Consider the following 22753-nt stretch of genomic DNA (forward strand, 5'->3'; position numbering starts at 1 on the left):
GAGATATTTCTGTGTATGTAAAGTTTTATTTTGACTATCTCGAGATGATAAATTGGCTCTCATGGAACTGAGGGGATTTAATTTAATATCCAGAAAGACCTAGTCAAGTTGAGATAATTTCATGGATAAGAGTTTCAAAACCTTTTAATCTGGTGCATTGAGATCTTTTTTGAAGAAGCATTAAAGTGTAAAGCTTTATTCACCATACTAATTTTGTTCATGATTTCTGATGTCTACATTAAAAAGTATGGAGAGGGTGTCCTCTATTAAAAGACGTATGATACAAGCTAACTTTTTTAAAATAGACTTCTAGACGTTTTCCTCAAACTTTCAATAATTGCTAGAATTTATGAATGCAATATATACCTACCAATCTCTAAAGCTTAAGTTACATGTATTGTGACTCTAGGATTGTTAAAAAATATAGAACACCCAGTTAAATTTGCATTTCAGGTAAATAATGAATATTTTTTGTTGTAAGTATGTCCCAAATATTGTATTTTTATCTGTGAAGTCTAGCAACTCTATTCTCTGACACAGTTTTCAACAAAAGGTAGTTTAGGTGTCAATGGTTCAAGGATTATTAACTACAAGTTAAAAATGAGAAGATTTTGTGTGTGTGTGATAAGACCTACCTAGTTTGCTTTTGGACACACAAAAAGCTGCAGTTATGTATGTATATGGAAAGAAACTTTAAAACTTTGGTCAGGTCTTTCATTTTGTTTGTCTTGCTCTTTACTGCTTCAAATCTACATTTTCCCCCAGCATTCCATGGTCGTAGTTTATGGGGCCATCATAAAGAAAAATAGACAAGGCTGTTTACAGGCAATTTGGTGCAAGAGCCAACATATATGCATGCATACAGCCACATAATTTATGAAGTCCCCTCCCATGTTAGCAGATACCTTGTCCTTTCACACATTAATGATAATGTTATTATTATCAAGAAGATAATCTAGAACACAGATTTTAGAACCAGTGAATTTAGGCTTAACCCCAACTCTAACATATTGTAACAGTATAGCTTCAGAGGAGTTACTTAACCTCTCTATGCTTTGGTTTCCCCCTGTTAAACGGAGGTAATAATGGTACCCACTTTTGTAAGTTTGTTGTGTGGCTTTAATGTGCTAATGTATACAAAGCTCATACACAAGTGTTCAGCTCACAGTCAGTGCTATGTGTTTCTTGTGGTTGATACTTGTTTGTTTCCTAGGTGCAGTTAATATGTCAAAGTTTTTGCACATATTACATTTAATCTTCATAACAATCACCTGAAATTAATTTTATTAATATATTTAATAATGTTTTATAATTTGACTACTTAGAAGAGTCAGGATTCAAGCCCAATGCTTTTAATCATAATGTTACCCTGTAATGTGTTCATTACACACCCACATGCACACACACACACACACATTCTCCCAGGATGAGGGGTTTTTTTGAGATATAGGTACTCGTGGCTTAAACCTGTATAACAAAGCCCATTTAATAGGGAATAGTGTTCACTGATTCTGCTTCCTTTTTCTTCCTTTTGCCAAGGTTAGGTTCATGAAATTCTAGGACTCCACAATCAATCTTTTACTTGGTTCGTTGCTTTTGTTTGTTGTATTAATCAGGTAATCCCAGTTGCAACTGTGTTAAAAAGTGCTGAGACTTTTCTGGATTATGAATGATCCTTAACAGTTCTTCATGTTTGACTGGGGCCTCCTGTGGCTGTGTGCTGATCTACTTTCCCATCCTCCGGTACTCACAAGCATGAATGCACAAATGTGCACACACATGTGTATATTAAACTTGCTCAGCTTATTGAGAAACTGATTACAAACTATCCGATGATATCCTAGATTTCAAGATGATGACAAAAGAGGATTGTTCGTTCACATGTTGGATGGTGAAGGGACGACAAATACAGAGAAAACATTTGAGGAAATACTGTGAACATAGATAGCCAATTGAGGGGAGCTGCTTATCAGTCAAATGAAAATAAGGGAAGTTATTAAAACTATGCAACCACATTGAAACCTAGTATTGAAGGGCATTTTGGTCAAAGAAACACATTGCAACAACAGGGAGATGTGAAAAAATATGTTTTTTAAAACTCGAGTTCCTCAATATACCAAGAGGAAGACACATAATATTACTGATTTTTCTTGAAGAATCATTTCTTCTTATCTCCACTCCCTTAACCTCTTATAGATGTTTCCATTCTTCTCTCTCCCTGAAATCTAAAAGACTCTCTCCTCCTTGCTCTGGGTAAAAACTCCCCTCTCAGCCGTCTCTTTGGCCTATTAAGTCTTCTCCTCCTCTCCCTTTCCTGTATCCTCCAGTCTTCTGTCTCTCCACACCCCTTTTCAACAGGATGCATCATCAGCAGTAATCTCCACCACCTCCAGTCCTCAGAGGACAGAAGAGGGTGAGAAACTGTGCAGACAAAAAGAGGACCCTCTTGGACAAGGGGAGGAAACAGAGGCCAGGATCATTCAATACTCATTCTTTCTCTCTTCTCCCTCTTTTCCCCTCTCGTCTCCTCTCCTTCCCTTGTGCTACCACTTTTGAAACACTTTGAAGACGCATATGAGACAAAATTATTTCAAGCGTTATTGCAGAAAGGAAGTAAATACAATTTGTATCTACCCATTCTGCTAACTGACTTGTTTGTTGAAACTACCAAAGTATGAGATATTTATGACACTGATTCTTTTTCTTAGAGGCTCTGTCTGTCTTCCTCTTCCCTCTCATCTCTTTCTCGTTGTCTCTCTCTGACTCTGTCTCTGTCTCTGTGTGTGTCTCTCTCTCACACAAACACACACACATACAAACAGTTCCCTGGTTTACATCCGAAGCTACCCATCACAACCAATTCATTTTGCTCTGTGGATCACAGACAAGTGATCTCCCAACCAGTTCTAATTTTTCATTCATAGGCATATTGTCTGCAAAATAGAGTCAAATTACTACGTGTAACTGAGAGATGTGGCAAGAGGGGCAAATAGGTGATTTATAAAAGTGTATTCTTTTACAGTTTAATATTTAGTGATACCTTGCAATAAAGATATACAAAATACTCAGGAATATGATCTCTATACTCCTGTGGTATACAAAAGCTTGATATTAGTAAAGTAAATTAAGGATTTAATGTTTGTAATGTGGGAAACAAGGAAAGCAAGTGGAGAGAGATTTTAATGGACCAAGGGGATTATAAAATATATTAACAATAATAGCTACCATTCATTGAGTACTGACTTTCTATGAGAAACTGAAAATCTTTAAGCATACATTATCTAATTTAACCCTTGGATCAATACTGACAGAGGTACGGCTATCTCTGTTTTTGGAGGAAGGATCTGAAGTTTCCATAGATAAGTAACTGCCTATCATCTACCATAGGGCTTGTAAGTTGCAAAGCTGGGATTCAAATTCATCTCTACCTGATCTAATGTGCTTTAAACTTTGTGATAAATGTGTGTGTGTGAGATACACGTACACATAATTATGTATAAACAGATATACATAGTAGTTGCCTCTACAGGCAGTTTATGATTTCAGATAGAAGACGTTTAGGAGGTAGGGACAACTTTCTCAGGATTTATAGTATGGGACAAATGGTCATAGTACAACTGGTCACATAACTGTGTTTGTAGACTGGAGGATTCAAGAGTAGAAGGCAACTGCACGTCAGGTGTAGTGGTTCATCATTACCTTTGCTGTTCTCTCCCTGGTGTCTTTTCTCTCAGTTTCATCTAATTATTTCCTGGGAGTGTATTATTTTCCTTTTCAGCAATTCATACTTGAGTTGAATTTTCTTGCTTCAGGATTATTTACTCTCTTTTCTCTGTTTGCCCCTCTTGACATCTGCCCTCAGTGTTGAGTGTCCTCGTTAACTACTGTGTCTGGCCATCAGTGAATTGTACTTCAACAGAAGGGCATGTGCAGGGAAGTGACATTGTTTCACAGGTGGTCTCAGGGAAGGGTTTGTGCAGAGTATCACAAAAGTTCCCAGCAGTCAGGACTGGTGCCTGCAGCTTATGGTCAGCCTAAGAGACTCTCGTTCCTGAGAGAACAGAGTAGGGAAGCAGCCTGGTCATGCTTTAACACAAACCTTGTTTAACACCACTTGGTACTATGAATAGTATCTGACTTTAGTTAGTCTCGGACGCCTCTTACATGAACATCAAATAGCTGAATGTGTCCCTAAACTTCTGACATGAGGCTGGGGTTATAATTCTATATTCCACATTCTCTTCAGTTGGTGGAAAGTCCAGAGGCCAAAGCACTGCATGGAATGTCAGGCACATTGGTTCAGGTTTCCAGCTTAGCACACTAGTAAATGATGGGGTGTGGAATTGCTCAGAGCTCTGATTTCCTACTGATAATAGGAAAGCATTAGTATTATAGCATCTCACATGTGTTGAGTTCCCAGAAGTTATCTAGTTCTTTGCTTCATGAGGCTGACTTGACAAAAAAAAAAAAGAAAAAAAAAAAAGGTCTGTCTATCCTGTAGAATATTTCTTTTCTTCTGGATTCATTTTGCATCCTTGTGGAGAGACCTGATTAGATCACAGTAAATATTTAGTGGGGTACAAATTAGCTGCACTCTGTACTGCATTACATCAGGGGACAGATAATATCTGGATTTCCCATCATTTGCATTGCTTTGACTATGTATGTTAATGCCTTCCTGATCATCCTCTATGGTATTGCATTTTCTTCCTGCTGCCAGAAAATAATCTGTGTGCTGTTACTTTGGCACTACACAAATGTCTGATCCCTCCATATATTTATCTCACAGTTTTAATATCACTTGATAATTCTTGCCTAAATTAGTAATTTCATTAAAGTTTACAAAGTGATAGTTAATTCTATCAGTCCTTCTACATATATTATCTGACATTCTTTTTACAACTAGCGCTTTTGCTTACAGCTGAGGGTATTTAATCACCTTAAGAAGTGTTTTCTACTGGAAAGCTCAAATCTTTCCCATAATTTACCAATATTTAAAGTGAGTGAGTAATTGATTTAATAAAATATCTCAAATGTTGACAAGTCAGATATTCTAGCTTTCTCTGTATAAGCTTCATTAAGGATATGTTGATGTTCACAGATTAAATGTGATTCCAGTACCAACAATTATTCTGAAAATGTGTTCACACCAGAGTAAGCTGTCAAGACACAATGAGTTTACTGCCCAAGACAATCTACAGATTTAATGTGATCCCTATCAAATTACTCACGGCATTTTTCACAGAACTAGAAAAAACAATCCTAAAATTTATATAGAATCACAAAAGACCCCAAATTGCCAAAGCAATACTGAAGAAAAAAGAGTGAAGGTGGAAGAATAACCCTCCCAGACTTCACACAATACTGCAGAGCTACAGTAATTAAAACAGCATGGTATTGGCATAAAAACAGACATATAGATCAGTGGAACAGAACAGAGAGCCCGGAAATAAACCCACAAACCTACGGTCAATTAATCTTCAACAAAGGAGGCAAGAATATACAATGGAGAAAAGATAGTCTCTTTAGCAAGTGGTGTTGGGAAAACTTGACAGCAGCATGTAAATCAATGAAGTTAGAACACTCCTTCACACTATACACAAAAATAAACTCAAAATGGCTTAAAGACCTTAATGTAAGACATGACACGATAAATCTCCTAGAGGAAAACATAGCAAAACACTCTCTGACATAAATCTCAGCAATGTTCTTTATTTCTACCCAAGCAATAGAAATAAAAGCAAAAATAAACAAATGGGACCTAATTAAACTTATAAGCTTCTGCACAGCAAAGGAAATCATAAGTAAAACAAAATGACAACGTATGGAATGGGAGAAAATATTTGCAAATGATGCAACTGACAATGGCTTAATTTCCAAAATATACAAACAGTTCATACATCTTAATAACAAAAAAACAAACAACCCAATCCAAAAATGAGTAGAAGGCCTAAACAAACAATACTCCACTGAAGACATGCAAATGGCCAATAGGCACATGAAAAAAAAGCTCAATATCACTAATATCAGAGGAATGTAAATCAAAACTACAATGAGGTATCACCTCACACCAGTCAGAATGGCCATCATTAAAAAGTCCATGAACGATAAATGCTGGAGAGAGTGTGGAGAAAAGGGAACCCTCCTACACTGCTGGTAGGAATGTAGTTTGGTGCAGCCATTATGGAAAATAGTATGGAGATTCCTCAAAAAACTAAAAATAGCCTTACCATATGATCCAGCAATCCTGGGCATATATCTGGAGGGAACTCTAATTCAAAAAGACACCCCAATGTTCATAGCAGTGCTATTTACAATAGCCAAGACATGGAAGCAACCTAAATATCCATCAACAGATGACTGGATAAAGAAGTTGTGGTATATTTATACAATGGAATACTACTCAGCCATAAAAATAATAAAATAATGCCATTTGCAGCAACACTGATGGACCTAGAGATCGTCATTCTAAGTGAAGTAAGCCAGAAAGAGAAAGAAAAATACCATACGCTATCACTCATAAGTAGAATCTAAAAAAAAAAGAATAAGAAGGACACTGATGAACTCAGCTACAAAACAGAAACAGACATGTAGAATTAGTAAACAATCTTATGCTTACCAGGGAAAGAGGGTGGAAGGGATAAATTTGGGAGTTTGAGATTTTCAAATGTTAGCCACCAATTATAAAATAGATTTAAAAAAAACAAATTTCTTCTGTATAGCACAGGGAACTATACTCAATATCTTATAACAACCTTTAATGAAAAAGACTATTAAAACGAATGTGTATATATATATGTGTGACTGGGACATTGTGCTTTACACCAGAAACTGACACATTGTAACTGACTGTACTTCAATTAAAAAAAAAAAAAAAAAGACACAATGAGCTGAAGACCAAAAGGACAACTCTTTACAATAGGAAACAGGTGACTATGCAGCCAAGAAAACTCAGGGCCTCAGATTTTCTTATTAGCCATTTCTGGGTAAAGCATTCAAGGAAGATGCACCCAACCAGTGAAGTACTGACAAGAGAGAAGACACATACCATTTGCTTTGTGAGGTATTCATTCCAACATGGCTTAATCCAAATTGAGAAATCATGGCCACTAATTTTTATTAATAGAAACAGTTTAAAAAAAGTCAGGGTAATAAGAAAACTTTAAGGAGGATGTAATCTTTGCAGTGTGTTTGGTTTGAGCCTATTTTGGGAATGGTTATGGTGGAAGAAATGCTGTTCTTTATTGTATTTATAACCATGCTGAGCTTGCAAAGGGAAAACAGACTAAAGTCATTAGATGCATGCAGTAAGGCAGTTAAATGTAAACATAAGGGGAATGATTTATGTGGTGGTCTTCAGCATTTTTTCTATCTCCTGGAGTTTATTTGAAAAACAACAATAACAATAACCAAAAAAATTTAATACTGAAAAATAAGCAACCATTTCCTGTTATCTCAGGTTGAAGTAAAAGTTATGTATCAGATTATTTTGGTGAGGCTGCTGGTGATAGTAACAGACATAGGTTTTGACTATATAGGTTTAAGTAGTTTGAACTTCTAGCAGATGTTTTAGAATCATCTCTCTTGGATGCTGTCACCCTTTCCTTTTGCTCAGGTCTCAGCTAAAGGGACATGAAATATCTTTGATTTCTGTGCTCTGTCTGGAGAAAGTTAGCATGATAGATTTGTTGATGTAAAGACAGTCCTCCTCTTCCCTCCCCTCTCTGTTGGAGAGCCAGGTGTTATTTCTTGGAAAGCCACATAGAGCTCTGGACTGGTGAGCTTTCAACAGCATATGCCATTAGCTTGCATCACAGGCACCTTTCCTAGGATCTGTGACCCTGGACTTCTCCTGCTGGGTTGACCTTAAACCCAAGCCATGCTGACATCTTTCATTTCTCAACATTCTCATGTCCATTCTCTAGTTCTGAAACGAGTTACTAGTTTTCCAGAAATCTGTGCAAAAGGAACATCCTGAGAATTTTCCATGTTGAACTTTCTGGACACATAAGGTTGTCCTTGTGTGGAAAGTTGTCAGTGTGTCAAAGTTGACAAAACATGGTATCTTTCAGAAGATTAGTAAAGATAACATTATTTCTTATTCCAGAAACATTTGATGAATATTTACTATGTATCATGAAGGAGTATCTCTCTTAAATCATTAAACATGGTATTTACTCTCTACTAATTGTCTTATTCAGAGATCATGACTCTTCAAAGCAATTAAGTCTATAATTAAAGAGTGAAGAATGTTTTTGCCCTTGTAAGTGGCAAATTCAATTTAACCTTTAACACATTCAAACAATAAGACGGCAGAGGATCCAAAATGCTAAGTCTCAGCCTTTGGCCAGTTTTATAGACCTTTTGAATGTTTGTTTTATTTATACTTTAATGCTTGTTTATTTATAACAATGAGCTTATCATAGTGCATAATTTCATAACAATTATCCATTGATTCATGTAGTTCCTTGATAAGTTCAGTTCTAGGTGTATACTTTATTTCCATCCAATACCTCTGAGATAATTTATCTTTGGTTTAAAGACAAGAGAAAAAGAAGAGACACTTTATACCTTTGTGGGTCTTTTGGGTATAATAAACATTGTAATTAAATCAGCAATTACAGGAACCCTGGAGTTATTTTAAGAACAATTTTTTTCTCAGGTCTATAAAAATATGAGAATAAAAATGTCATCCCTTGTAAGGCTTCTGAAATCAATTAGTTGTATCTTATAGCCAATGAAGTCTTTCATTGGAGGTTTTGCTATGTGAGTTATGTCGACTTCAAAACGAAATGTCTATACTGTGGAATGAAATATAATTTTAAGAATTTTAATTCTGTTACAATTCAGAGCCAGAGGCAATTGTACTTAATATTCTGTGCACTGGCAAAAGTCTTTGGATTCAGATAGCCATGACTGTTAAAAATGAGAAAGTTTAATTGAGAGTTGGAATTGTATAGAGTTTCAGCAAAAGTTATGATCTTCCTGAATTCTTGTTCCTTCATTAACAAAAGGTAAAGTTTTAATATTTTCTAAACCTAAAACAATAAACTATAAATAAAACCATCATTTTGTTATATTTGTACAGAAAATTTGAGATCATTTGCAAAGTACTAGATATGGGGAGGGATTACTCATAAAATCTTTCAGACACTTCCAGGGATTTCATAGGACTTTAAGTGTCTCCTGTGAAGGTCAGCTCATCCTACTGCAGAGATAAGAAAATGTAGTGGTGTCTGCCACAAAGGGCAATCTTGCTTTCCCAGATGCCTTGCTTATGACTCTCCCAAAGACTGACTCTGGCTCCTGACTTTGTTCGTTCCCTAGGACCTGGACCACTGCAGGATATTTATTCTCTCAGTCTCCAACCTTTTGTCTAATCCAAGGGGAACATGCTCAGTGTCCCTTATCTAGAAACAGACGATGCTATGCCCTAGATCTGCTGAAGCACAGCTTAGAGCATCCAGCTGAAGAAGACTTTATGGCCTCAGGACATAAGCCCAGCCCAAGTTGGAATTATGCCTGAGAATCACAGATTTCCAGACCTAGGAAGGTCACTTAAGTTAAGGAATTTACCTCCTCCCCCATATTGCTTTCCCCCTGTGTTTGTGCAGTCCACTTGAGTTCACATATCTGTTACATTTTTGAAGCCACTGTGAGAAAATCTCTGTATCTCTATTTAGTCTCTCCCTGTTGCTCCTACTTGGAGGATTTGATGATTCTGAAGATGCTTATCGACTCTGATAGTTTATGTACAAATAATGCTGAAGGCCTTAAATTAGTCATGTCTCTCTTCAAGCCAGATTGGGTCAGTGAGACTCCATGGTCTTGAGACATAGTCACTCATTCAACAGACGTTTATAGAATGCCTAGTAGGTACCAGACACTGTTTTAGGTTCCAGAGACAGAAGTATTCCCAAAAAAAAAAAAACAGAAAAAAACCTCCCTGCTTTCATAGAGTTCATATTGTTCTTGGAGAGCAGAAGACATTTGAAAAGCAAAAAAGATTTTTTTTTAGAAGTATGGTCTGTTAGATGGTAATAAGTGCTATGGGGAAAAAAAAAGAAAAAAAAAAAAAGCTCAGTACAGGTTGCAACTAAAAATCAAGCGGTCAGGAAAGCCTCACTGAGATGGTGATTTTGAATAATGATCTGAAGGAGGTAGATGTGAGTTGAGCTGAACAGTTTTCAGGAAAGAGCATGCCAAGTAGATTGTGCAGCAAATGCAAAAGCCACCCAGCTGGCAGATTTGGTAATGGTGAGGAGGTGGGAAATAGCAGCCTGACAGGCAGAGTCTTGTATAGACAACTGTAATTATGATGTTGGCTTTTATCCATATTGAACTAGGAAGTCACTGGATACTTTTGAATGGAGAAGAGATATGTGTGAATTTACAGTTTCAAGCAGGAGCCTGGCTGCTGTGTCTCACGTAGACCAGCAGGGGCCATGGGCAGAAGCTGGGAGGGCAGTGGAGGAAGCTACATAATAACACAGATGGGATGGGCCGGGGTTTAAAGCAGGCTGGAAACAGCAGAGGTGGTGAGAACTATTCTGATTCTGAATACATTTTGAAAGTACAACAAATATAGTCTGCTAAAGGATTAGATGTAGGGATGAGAGAAAAAGAGGACTCAAAGGTGACTTCAAAGGGTTTTGGCCTAAGCAGCTGGAAGGATGGAATTGTGGCTAACTGAAGTGGAGACCTGGATCAGAATCCTGGTCTGTCAGTTATCCAGACTGTGACTTTGGGTACGCAGCTTAACCACTCCATGCCCCAACCCCTTGGTTCCACTTAAAATATGGGATAACCTTATCTACTTTGAGGTTGGTATAAGAATTAGAGATAATGTGTGAAAAGTTCTTGCATGGTGCCCGATACTGGTGGGTACTCACTAGTAACTGGCACTCTTATCATTATCACTCCCTGGGAACAAAAGAACAAGTCTGGGTTTCCCTCTGTGATAGGGCTTCAGGTATTTTGAAGTAACTCACATGTTTCCTCTGAGTCTTCTCAAAATGAATTCCATAGTCTCTCCTTGTGAGGGCTGCCTGGTTTCTCTGACTCTCCTTGGTGCAGGTAGGTTTGAACCACTCTCCTGGTTTAAAAAAGGAATGAGGACGGGTTAGAAAAGGACTTTATACGTCTTTCGGTAGTGAGCTAAACAATTAAAAATCCACACGTGAGCAGCTTGCATTCCCCGCCATGACAATTACGAATGGAGAAGCTTTATTTTGGATGCAGTTGATACAAACATGAGTCAGGAGAATGGGAGTCATAATTTACATGTAGTTTCTTTTTGTCAGTAAAGCTTCATTATATCCCAGGCTCATAATGCAATTTTAGTGCAACTAAACATAACACCTCCAAGTTATAAAATCATACCATTTGGCCACAATTATAATTACTTATGGTTCTGAGCATGCCTCAGTGGCTATCATTTACAGAAAGACTGGGTGGCTGATCTGGTCCCTCAGTCCTGTGAGCTGGCTCCATGGGAAAAAAGTTCGAGAAAGGATGAAAACATTAGATGACCTCTATTTGACTAAGAACTGTGTGTCAAAAGCCAGATGGTTGGAGCAAAAACTTGAATATAAAAGGAAATATGGGAGAACATTCAAAATCAGACTATGTCTTTGGTCCTCATTCTTTTTTTTTTTTTTTTGGAAATTCCTGCCTTTTCTGTTGTTGGTCTCCAGGCCAAAAGGTGTGGCCCCTTATCAGCCCAAAGATTCCAGCTTTTCATTCTCTGCCCAGGGATCCCTGCTGCTCACAGGATGTGTGGTTTCCTTCATTTGGCCTGTGCCCCTCCTTTCTGCCCAATTCCTGCCATTTGGTCTGTGTCCCCCTTTCTCTGCTCATACCAGCTATCTGCCTGCTCTAACAGATTCCCCAAGTGGCTGACCAACTCACACACCTGCCAGCAGTGATTTATTAGTTCTTCTTCCCCAACCCTTGTCATTATTACTTTTTAAGTTTAAGCCAAAATGATCAATATGTAGTGATTTTAATTCCAATTTCCCTAATGACTAATGAGGTTGAATATCTTTTCATATGATTATAAATATCTATATACTTTTCAGAATTGCATATTCAAGTTTTGTGTTCTATTAAGATGTCTGTCTTTTTCTGACTAACTTAGAGCTGTGCTTTATCTATTCTTTTTTTTTTTAACATTTTTTATTGATTTATAATCATTTTACAATGTTGTGTCAAATTCCAGTGTTCAGCACAATTTTTCAGTCATTCATGGACATATACACACTCATTGTCACATTTTTTCCTCTGTGATTTATCATAACATTTTGTGTATATTTCCCTGTGCTATACAGTGTAATCTTGTTTATCTATTCTACAATTTTGAAATCCCAGTCTATCCCTTCCCACCCTCTACCCCCCTGGTAACCACAAGTCTGTATTCTCTGTCCATGAGTCTATTTCTGTCCTGTATTTATGCTTTGTTTTTGTTTGTTTGTTTTTGTTTTTGTTTTTGTTTTTTAGATTCCACATATGAGCGATCTCATATGGTATTTTTCATTCTCTTTCTGGCTTACTTCACTTAGAATGACATTCTCTAGGAGCATCCATGTTGCTGCAAATGGTATTATGTTGTCAGTTTTTATGGCTGAGTAGTATTCCATTGTATAAATATACCACTCTTCTTTATCCAGTCACCTGTTGATGGACATTTAGGCTGTTCCCATGTTTTGGCTATTGTAAATAGTGCTGCTATGAACACTGGGGTGCAGGTGTCATCCTGAAGTAGATTTCCTTCTGGATACAAGCCCAGGAGTGGGATTCCTGGGTCATATGGTAAGTCTATTCCTAGTCTTTTGAGGAATCTCCACACTGTTTTCCATAGTGGCTGCACCAAACTGCATTCCCACCAGCAGTGTAGGAGGGTTCCCTTTTCTCCACAGCCTCTCCAGCATTTGTCATTTGTGGATTTTTGAATGACAGCCATTCTGACTGGTGTGAGGTGATACCTCATTGTAGTTTTGATTTGCATTTCTCTGATAATTAGTGATAATGAGCATTTTTTCATGTGCTTTTTGATCATTTGTATGTCTTCCTTGGAGAATTGCTTGTTTAGGTCTTCTGCCCATTTTTGGATTGGGTTGTTTATTTTTTTCTTATTGAGTCGTATGAGCTGCTTATATATTTTGGAGATCAAGCCTTTGTCGGTTTCACTTGCAAAAATTTTCTCCCATTCCGTAGGTTTTCTTCTTGTTTTATTTCTGGTTTCCTTTGCTCTGCAGAAGCTTGTAAGTTTCATTAGGTCCCATTTGTTGATTCTTGCTTTTATTTCTTCTAGGAGAAAAATTTTGAAATGTATGTCAGATAATGTTTTGCCTATGTTTTCCTCTAGGAGGTTTATTGTATCTTGTCTTATGTTTAAGTCTTTAATCCATTTTGAGTTGATTTTTGTATATAGTGTAAGGGTGTGTTCTAGCTTCATTGTTTTACATGCTGCTGTCCAGTTTTCCCAACACCATTTGCTGAAGAGACTGTCTTTATTCCATTGTATATTCTTGCCTCCTTTGTCGAAGATTAGTTGACCAAAGGTTTGTGGGTTCATTTCTGGGCTCTCTATTCTGTTCCATTGGTCCATATGTCTGTTTTGGTACCAATACCATGCTGTCTTGATGACTAGCTCTATAGTATTGTCTGAAGTCTGGGAGAGTTATTCCTCCAGCCTCTTTCTTTCTCTTCAGTAATGCTTTAGCAATTCTAGGTTGATGGTTCCATATAAATTTTATTATGATTTGTTCTAGTTCTGTGAAATATGTCCTGGGTAATTGGATAGGGATTGCATTAAATCTGTAGATTGCCTTGCGCAGTGTGACCATTTTAACAATATTGATTCTTCCCATCCAAGAGCATGGAATATCTTTCCATTTTTTAAAGTCTTCTTTAATCTCCTTCATCAATGGTTTATAGTTTTCTGTGTATAATTCTTTCACCTCCTTGGTTAGATTTATTCCCAGATATTTTATTACTTTGGGTGCTATTTTAAAGGGGATTGTTTCTTTACTTTCTTTTTCTGTTGATTTATCGTTTGTGTAAAGAAATGCAACTGATTTTTGAATGTTGATTTTGTAACCTGCTACCTTGCTGAATTTGTCAATCAGCTCTAGTAGCTTTTGTGTGGACCTTTTAGGGTTTTCTATATATAGTAACATGTCATCAGCATATAATGACACTTTTACCTCTTCTTTTCCAATTTGGATCCCTTTTATTTCTTTCTCTTGCCTGATTGCTGTGGCTAGGACTTCCAGGACTATGTTGAATAGGAGTGGTGATAGTGGGCATCCTTGTCTTGTCCCAGATTTTAGTGGGAAGCTTTTGAGTTTTTCACTGTTGAGAACTATGCTGGCTGTAGGTTTGTCATATATAGCTTTTATTATGTTGAGATATGTTCCCTCTATACCCACTTTGGCGAGAGTTTTTATCATAAATGGGTGTTGAATTTTATCAAATGCTTTTTCTGCATCGATTGAGATGATCATGTGGTTTTTGTCCTTTCTCTTGTTGATGTGATGTATTACATTGATTGATTTGCGTATATTGAACCAGCCTTGTGTCCCTGGGATGAACCCCACTTGGTCATGATGTATAATCTTTTTTATGTGTTGTTGGATTCTATTTGCTAAAATTTTGGGGAGGATTTTGGCGTCTATGTTCATCAGTGATATTGGCCTATAATTCTCTTTTTTTGTAGTGTCTTTGCCTGGTTTTGGTATCAGGGTGATGGTGGCTTCATAGAATGAGTTTGGGAGTATTCCCTCCTTTTCAATCGTCTGGAAGAGTTTGAGAAGGACTGGTATGAGTTCTTCTTTGTATGTTTGGTAGAATTCCCCGGTGAAGCCGTCCGGTCCTGGACTTTTATTTGTAGGGAGGTTTTTAATTGCTATTTCTATTTCCTTTCTAGTGATCGGATTGTTCAAGTGTTCAGTTTCTTCTTGATTCAGTTTTGGTGGACAGTATGTTTCCAGAAACTTGTCCATCTCCTCTAGGTTATCCAGTTTGGTTCCATATAGTTTTTCATAATATTCTCGTATGATATTCTGTATTTCTATTTTGTTTGTTGTAATTTCTCCATTTTCCTTTCTTATTTTGCTAATTTGTGCTCTCTCTTTTTTCTTCATTGTGAGTTTGGCCAGAAGTTTGCCAATTTTATTTACTTTTTCAAAAAACCAGCTTTTGGTTTGGTTGATTTTTTTCTATGGTCTTGTTAATCTCTATTGTATTTAATTCCTCTCTGATCTTTATTATTTCCTTCCTTCTGCTGCTTTTTGGGGCTTTTTGTTCTTCTTTTTCTAATTGATTCAGGTGGTGGGTTAACTTATTTATTTGAGATTGTTCTTCTTTTTTGAGGGAAGGCCTGTATCACTATAAACTTCCCTCTTAGCATTGCCTTTGCTGTGTCCCATAGGTTTTGAGAGGTTGTGCTTTCATTATCATTTGTCTCAAGGTATTTTTTAATTTCAGCTTTGATTTCCTCATTGATCCATTGTTTTTTCAATAACATATTGTTTAATCTCCATGCTTTTCTTTTTTTCTCCTTTGTTTCTCTGTTGTTGATTTCCAGTTTCATGGCATTGTGGTCAGTAAAGATGCTTGAGATAATTTCTATCTTCTTAAATTTGTTGAGGTTTCTTTTGTGTCCAAGTACATGATCGATCCTGGAAAACGTTCCATGTGCACTTGAAAAGAATGTGTATTCTATTTTTGGGGGGTGTAATGCTCTGAAAATATCCACCAAATCTAGTTTTTCTATTGTAGTATTTAATTTCTCTGTTGCCTTGTTTATTTTCTGTCTGGAAGATCTGTCTAGTGATGTTAATGCAGTGTTAAAATCTCCAACTATGATTGTATTCCCATCAATATCACCCTTTATCTCTGTTAGTAATTCTTGTATGTACTTAGGTGCTCCTATATTGGGTGCATATATATTACGAGTGTAATATCTTCATCTTGTATCACTCCTTTAATCCTTATAAAATGTCCTTCTTTATCTTTCTTTATGGCCTTTGTTTTAAAGTCTATTTTGTCTGAAATCAGTACTGCAACACCTGCTTTTTTGGCTTTTCCATTTGCATGGAATATCCTTTTCCGGTCCTCATTCTTCTTTTTTTTTTTTAATTAAAAATTACAGGCCTGGACTAAATAGTTTCTTAAATTTTGTCTATCATGAATACTTTATGTTCTGTTTCCTACCTTCTGGTGTTGTCTCAAGACAGTAAAAATGAATGTTAACATTCTACCTGCCATGGTGGAGATTACAGCCTTCTGAAAACTTGTCATGGATAATCAAGCCTCATGGGTTACACTATAGTCAGCAGATAGGCATGACCCAAACTTGAAGCTCTGTTAGCAAAGCAAGGTACTTAAATCAGTATGTGGAGAAGACAACCTAGAGATTCTTTGTTACAGGTTGGATCCTCATAGTCAGCTGTAATTTCAATGCTCTTGATCCAGGAAAAACATCTTTATTAACTTATCTGGACAGTTAATTAAACCTGGTGATGCCTCTAAATCACTTAGCACAATGCCTAGAATACAGCACACAGCCAACAGGTGCTGTTTCTAATAGTAATAACAGTAGTATTTTAATTTTTTATGTGTCTTTCTGGTGCCAGGCTACTCTATGTTCACTGAGATCGGCCAGTCTATTAGGTCTTTCAAAATGCACAGCAACACTGACTTAACTTGTTAATAAACTGGAACTTCACACCTGCTCCTAGCGGTCCCCTGGAGGCCCTGTGAAGTAGAAACACAGCTGAAATGGCCCAAGGATTGCTGGCTGATTTTAAAGTCCTCAGCTTTCGTGTTGGTCACACATACATTCACACCCTCAAATAAAACATGTCTTTGTGCAAAAGCAAAGAAGTTGAGTGAAGCTGGCAGCTTGGCTCACAGATGCTTTTATGCTTTTTATCCCCCAACCACACGAATTTTTATTTAAATCCAGCAAAGCATTCATTTGTGACTCTCCCTATATTTTAGTGAAATGTGGAGTGTGGAACCAGCAATTTCAAGTGAGTCTCGGGGTGTCTTGGTAGTAAATGTTTGGCTTGAAGGCTGGAGCACCATGTGCACACAAGCTGCCTGTGTGCAGTCTGGGTACGTGCCCTGGTGCCTGTGTGCTGGTTCACAGGCTTTCTCCTGGTGCTGCTTTTGTAATGGGGTGGGTTAAGATTTATGGCCATCACTAAGAATTTTTCTCTCACTGCTCTATATTTAAATTTTTTATTTCAGTAAGAACAGATACATTTTTTATAGCCTATACATAAAGCCTTTAAAGTTATATTCTAAAAAGACTCCAGAAGAATCTTTATAATATTCTAAAGTGACTTCTGGAAATTAAAAGAACATAAACTAATCATTCTAACTTCTCAATTTCTCATGCTATGTTTTCTTACTGTATGTGAATACAGAAATGCACCTAAAATACATATGGATAAATGCACTTGAGTGTGTGTGTATATAATCTTCGTTCCCCTGGAAGTAGCTAGGACTCTTCATCAATTTTCACTTTATTTTCTTGCTGTGATGACCACAGATCTCTGTTTTCCCAGCAGACCATAAAATTCACAAAGAAGGAACCTGTCCATTCATTCTCTACTTTATCTCTAGTGCCTATAAGAGCACCTATTAAATACTGCATTGAGTATAGAAGATACTTAAATATTAGATACTCAGTGAGAAATAACTGCTTTTAAAGGACAATAGAGACATTGTACAATGTTCTCAAATTTGAACATGCAGTAGAAAAAGAAATAGGAGTTTGTAAGAAACTCAGATTCTTAGTAGATGCTGAGATTTTGGTTCAAACTGGGGTAGAGCCCTCTCCCCTCCTTCACCCCCACCTTCCCACAAATGATTCTGAGACAGGCAGCCCCTTGAACCACACTTCGAGAGATACTGCCATAGAATCTGCTTTTTATTACTCAGACTGAATAACTAATATTCTAAACTTAGTGACTTTAGGTCTCTCCCCATTCCACTTTGTGCTAACTTTCCTCATTCAAAGTACACTAATGCTTCCTAACTTCCTTTTAGCCTTTGTTCACCTCTTTATCCTCTAGATTAGAAACACGAGGCTTTCGCCACCAATCGTAAGAAGAGCCTCCCATTTAGTGACAGAAGATTAAGAGGCATTTGGGCTGACTAACACATGTGATTGGCTAGGTTTGGGAGAGAAAGACACCTAGTGAATCTGCATGGCAACAGCAAGGAGAGAGGAAATGAAATTTGAATGAAGAGCAGAAGGGGACAGGAATGGCGCAAACAGATCTGACTGTGTGCTTAAGACAGGCACTCAAGAGGGTCTAGTGACAGAAACAATGAAAGGAGAAGCTCCCAGCATAGGGGTTTCCCATCAATCCATGCCACGAACTGAAGCTGGGCCTTGAGCTTAGGGCATTGTGCCTGGGATTTAGACAGAAAGGATCTGGTATCCCCCAAAATTGAGAAAAAGAAAAATATTTGGGCTAGCCTGAGTATGAAACAGGCTGGAACTAAAAAACAGGCTTGTGCATTGTAATTTGCCAAGCTGGACACCTGTGGCTATGCTGGGAAGTTATAAGTGATCTGCCTGTGGGCTCCTGAGGCTCTGAAATCTTTTACCCTCTAGAAGAGAATTGTTTTATTTTATTTTTATTTATTTTTATTTTAAAATGGCTGGCTGACACAGAAGAAGGTATGGACCAGGAACATGAAGTCAACATTGTTGGAGGCAAGATCATGATTGAAAGGTTGCCTTATAAAAAGAAAAAATTAATCAGCTTTGACCTCAAGAGTGAAACTGATAAGCGGCGAACAGGGAAATTTTGCAGGTGTGCCTCAGGTGCTTTAGCACACAGCTCTCAAGAAGTGCTAATTGAGCAGCTGAATGGATGACTGGTGACTTCAGGACACCCTTGTCTAGAACTGTGGGTGGATATATCAGATAATTTTTCAAAATGCACTTATATTTTCTGCTCATTCCATTCACAATTTGAGTAATCCAGAGGATTCCAGTAACTAGCTGTGTGAAAACTTGCTTAAGAAATTTAACTTCTCCACCTTCACATTTGCTTTTCTTGTCTCATTTTATAGAAAAGTATGTTACCTTCACAGTGGGTAGAAAGTAGCATCCATTCCAAAATTACAACGATACATTCTGGCTCTAGAATTCAATGCCCAGATTCTAAATATAAATCAAAGGCACTTGTTATAAAAACATTTATTTCACAGTGTATGATATGATGCCTAAGAGTCCTTGACCTGAAGGGTTTACAGTCAGGTAAGAACAAGATAAATCTCCAATTGTGTTACAGCTCTAGTCTGGAACCAAGAATGAAAGTCGTTTTGCTAACATTTTAATAAGAAAAAAGAGAAAACCTCTTGGACTAGATTACTAAGTCAGGAACTGGCAAACACATGGAATGAATGAGCATGTTTCCACAGGACACATGTATGGGAAAGCAAGGGCAAGGAGTAACAGGTCAAATAAATACAAAACAAGGCCCCAGACAAGTGCCCATTAGTGCAGCCTGAGCTTTGAAAACAACTATCAGTTTCCTAGATGGAGTTAAATACATTCAGTGCATTACTATTCTGTTAGTTTCAAGTAGAATCTCCCTTTGTTTGTTGTGCAAATTATTACTGTTTTCTTCTAGGCACTGTGCTAATGGGAAAAGGCAGATAAATTAGACAGGATTCCTGCCTTCAGGGAGCTAAAACGTAGAAAGCTGTGTTGCGGGGTGAAAAGCTCAAGGGCCTTTACAGAGGTTCAGGAAGGTGTGTGAGAGCTCATGGGGAGGCTGCCCCACAGCCAGCTAGGGAAGTCTGGATGGCTTCATGGAAAAGGTGGGTGATGTGAACTGTACCTGATGACAATCAGAATTTGAGGAGCTGGTAGGTGTTATAGGTAGAGAGATTCTAGTAGGATTGAAGACAATGAAACAGAAAATAGCAGGTCATATTTGGGGCTAACCAGTGAGTAATCTAATATGCTTGGACCAAATGGATCGAAGAAAAGGCACCATTGGAAGGAGAAGCTGAGGAAATATTTGAATAAATAAATAGAATGATGAACACCATTTGATTATTTACTTAGTCTACAGACTTGGTGACTAGCAGAACCAGGGTAAGGAACATGATGAAGAGGATTTTGTAAAATTCTTCTCTGTAGAGTGGCAGTTGCAAACTCGACTATCTAGGGGAGTCTGGCAAGTAACGCAGATGAGTGAGCTGAGCCAGGTGTAGGAAAAACAGCGACTCAAGGGAGATGATCATTGCCAGCAGACCCCTTGGTCTGCATGTCAGGAGGTGATGGGGACTGGGCTTAAATGTGGCCAAGTGGACGGAACACATTACTTCTGAAAAAGGCAGCTACTATGCAGCTCCAGACACTTGTTGCTTTGTGGAAACTGAGGTCCAGTAGAGCCAAATATTCAAGAGAAATTAGAAGTTCATATTTTATTTTGGCAATGAATTCAAATTAAAAACAAAAGTGGACCTCAGTATTGTGTGGGCCAAACAAAATAGGTCTGCAGGCAGGCAGTTTGAGACCTCTGATGATTGCTTAGGAGGTTTTAAAAAAAGGTGAAATAGGGAAAAGCCTTATATTTTAAAAGGAGTCAAAGTACCACATTGCTAGGAATAGCAGGGATAGCAAAGAGCCATGTGGAAAACCCACAGCTTGTTTGTTCAGTGTCTGTCTCAGCAGACTGTAAACACCTTGAGAGTGGTGAGCCTCCCTGTTTTGCTCCTCAACACCTAGCACAGTGCCTAACATAACACAAGCATGAAATAAATACTTATTGAATGGACATTATTCTTAGAAATATATTCTTAAGGCTAATGAGAAATGCTACATTCTGTTTTTTTCCCTTTACTTTAGATGAGGGAGGAGTATATCGATGTGTGAATAATTGTGTTAATGACTTGTAATTTTATCACATTGGTGTTATTAATGCATATTCCTGTTATTTTCAGCAGAATCTTTTCATATACATTATTATAAAATCTTTAGAGTTTATAGCCTATGTGGAATCTATGAAATAATTGTGAAGATGATGTTTCTCTACTCAAAATGCTTCAATGACTTCTCATCACCTATTAAGGAAAGTCTAAATTCAAGAGGATCCAAATTTACTTATAAGATATGGCTCTTGAATGTTCCCAAGGTCTGTCTTTACTTTCTGTTTCCCAATCTTGGGATAAGTGAGTAGGTGGGTGGTTATTGGTTGCTGAGAGCTGTTTCAGAGAAAAATCTTTGGGGGACATCTGTTCATACCTGACGGTGGTCACAGAAAGACACTGAACTCCAATACTTAGAATATGTTACCAGTTGTTAAAAGAATCGTGTGAAATTGGGCAAAGGTCCATGATGGTACCCAGGTATCACTGGCACCCCAAACTTGAGTTGTGCCTTGTTTCCATTTATAGGTATAGGACCTAATAAATAGACATACATTATTTTAAATAGTTTGATAATATCCAGAGTTTGTGTAGACACTTTTTTTTCCTGGTTTTCTGATGAAATATTCTAGCATGTTCATGAATGCTGTAGGTGGTACTCACATAACTAGGAAGATGGCTGCAAACTTTATGGGATAAAAGTGTCTTTTACTTTCTAGATGTTCTTTTACCCATTTTATTCTGTGTCTTAAGGTAATATTTCTCAAAGTACAGATAAGGAACAGTTATATTAGAATAACCTAGAATGTTTGTTGAAAGCAGATTTCTGGAACATACCATAGGTATATATTGAATGTCAATTCTGGGGGGAGGGGCTTAGGAGTCTGCATTCTTATAAAGTTCCTCAGGAGATCTTGATGCATATGAAATTTAAGAACCACTTTTTGAGGGTATGTGGTCAACCTGGAAGTGGTACCAGTATCAGTGGGTGGTCCCCCTTTTTCTTTCCTCGTACTAGTGTGGAGCCAGCTCCACAAAAATGCCACTCTGGAAGTTTGTCTGGGGAATATCTGTGAAAACACCTGCATACCAGATGGGCACATCTGTACAGCTTGTACTGCTGATCCAACTTCAGTACATGTCATGCACCACTGGCTTAATTCAGAGTGAACTGAAAGGATGATGAGGATTTCACACTGAAGTCTTTAGCATAACAGAGTCATTTTCCTTTTTCTTTTTCGTTCTTTTCTTTTTTTTTCTCTATTCACTTTGATTTGTAGTCATTTTCTTTCTCCTGATCAAGTACTACAGGGATTGAATACCCAAAGGTAAACAACCCATCTAGTTGCAGGAGTTGCTTTGTGAACATAAGTCATTTTATGCAGAAAGCCTCAAGAAGGTGTTGCTATTTGCAGGGATAGGCGTGTTTTTTTGTTTTTAATGGATCTAGTTTTCTATTAAAGCCATCTAACAGTTTAAGATTTATTAATTACTAAGTGTAAAAGTATGCATAGCTATACTAAAATAGGATCTGAAGACAAAAGAATTGTAATTTTCTTGCTTTCTTTTTTTTGTTTTTTGGATGCAAGTGACGTAAGTATCAAATAGATGGTTAATCTCAATCACCACAGTGAGATACCAGGATAAGTTTGTATAGTTATCTTTTAGTCAGGCAAACATGGTATATAGCTAGCTTTCTTTACTTTTTCTTTCCTTTTTTTTTCCACCTGTACTTTATCCTCTTACATTCTTTTTCCCACTACTGGCTCTAAAGGGAAGGATACTGCATTACAAGATAGAAGGAAATAGTAACAGTCTATTGTTGGAATCATAGGGAGCTAGG

At 37.4% G+C, this 22753-nt stretch overlaps 1 protein-coding gene across 5 annotated transcripts in view; it reads right to left on the bottom strand.

Moving 5' to 3' along the window:
* RGMB (repulsive guidance molecule BMP co-receptor b) overlaps positions 1-22753 on the bottom strand; it is a 686402-nt gene that overhangs the window by 154498 nt on the left and 509151 nt on the right. For all 5 annotated transcript variants that reach the window (XM_072958353.1, XM_072958360.1, XM_072958355.1 and 2 more), the window contains one exon: positions 10992-11095. The gene's annotated coding sequence lies outside the window, so the exon portion shown is untranslated. The remainder of the gene's footprint in view (positions 1-10991; positions 11096-22753) is intronic.

This window comes from Vicugna pacos, chromosome 3, assembly GCF_048564905.1.
Source record: "Vicugna pacos chromosome 3, VicPac4, whole genome shotgun sequence".
Taxonomy (NCBI): domain Eukaryota; kingdom Metazoa; phylum Chordata; class Mammalia; order Artiodactyla; family Camelidae; genus Vicugna; species Vicugna pacos.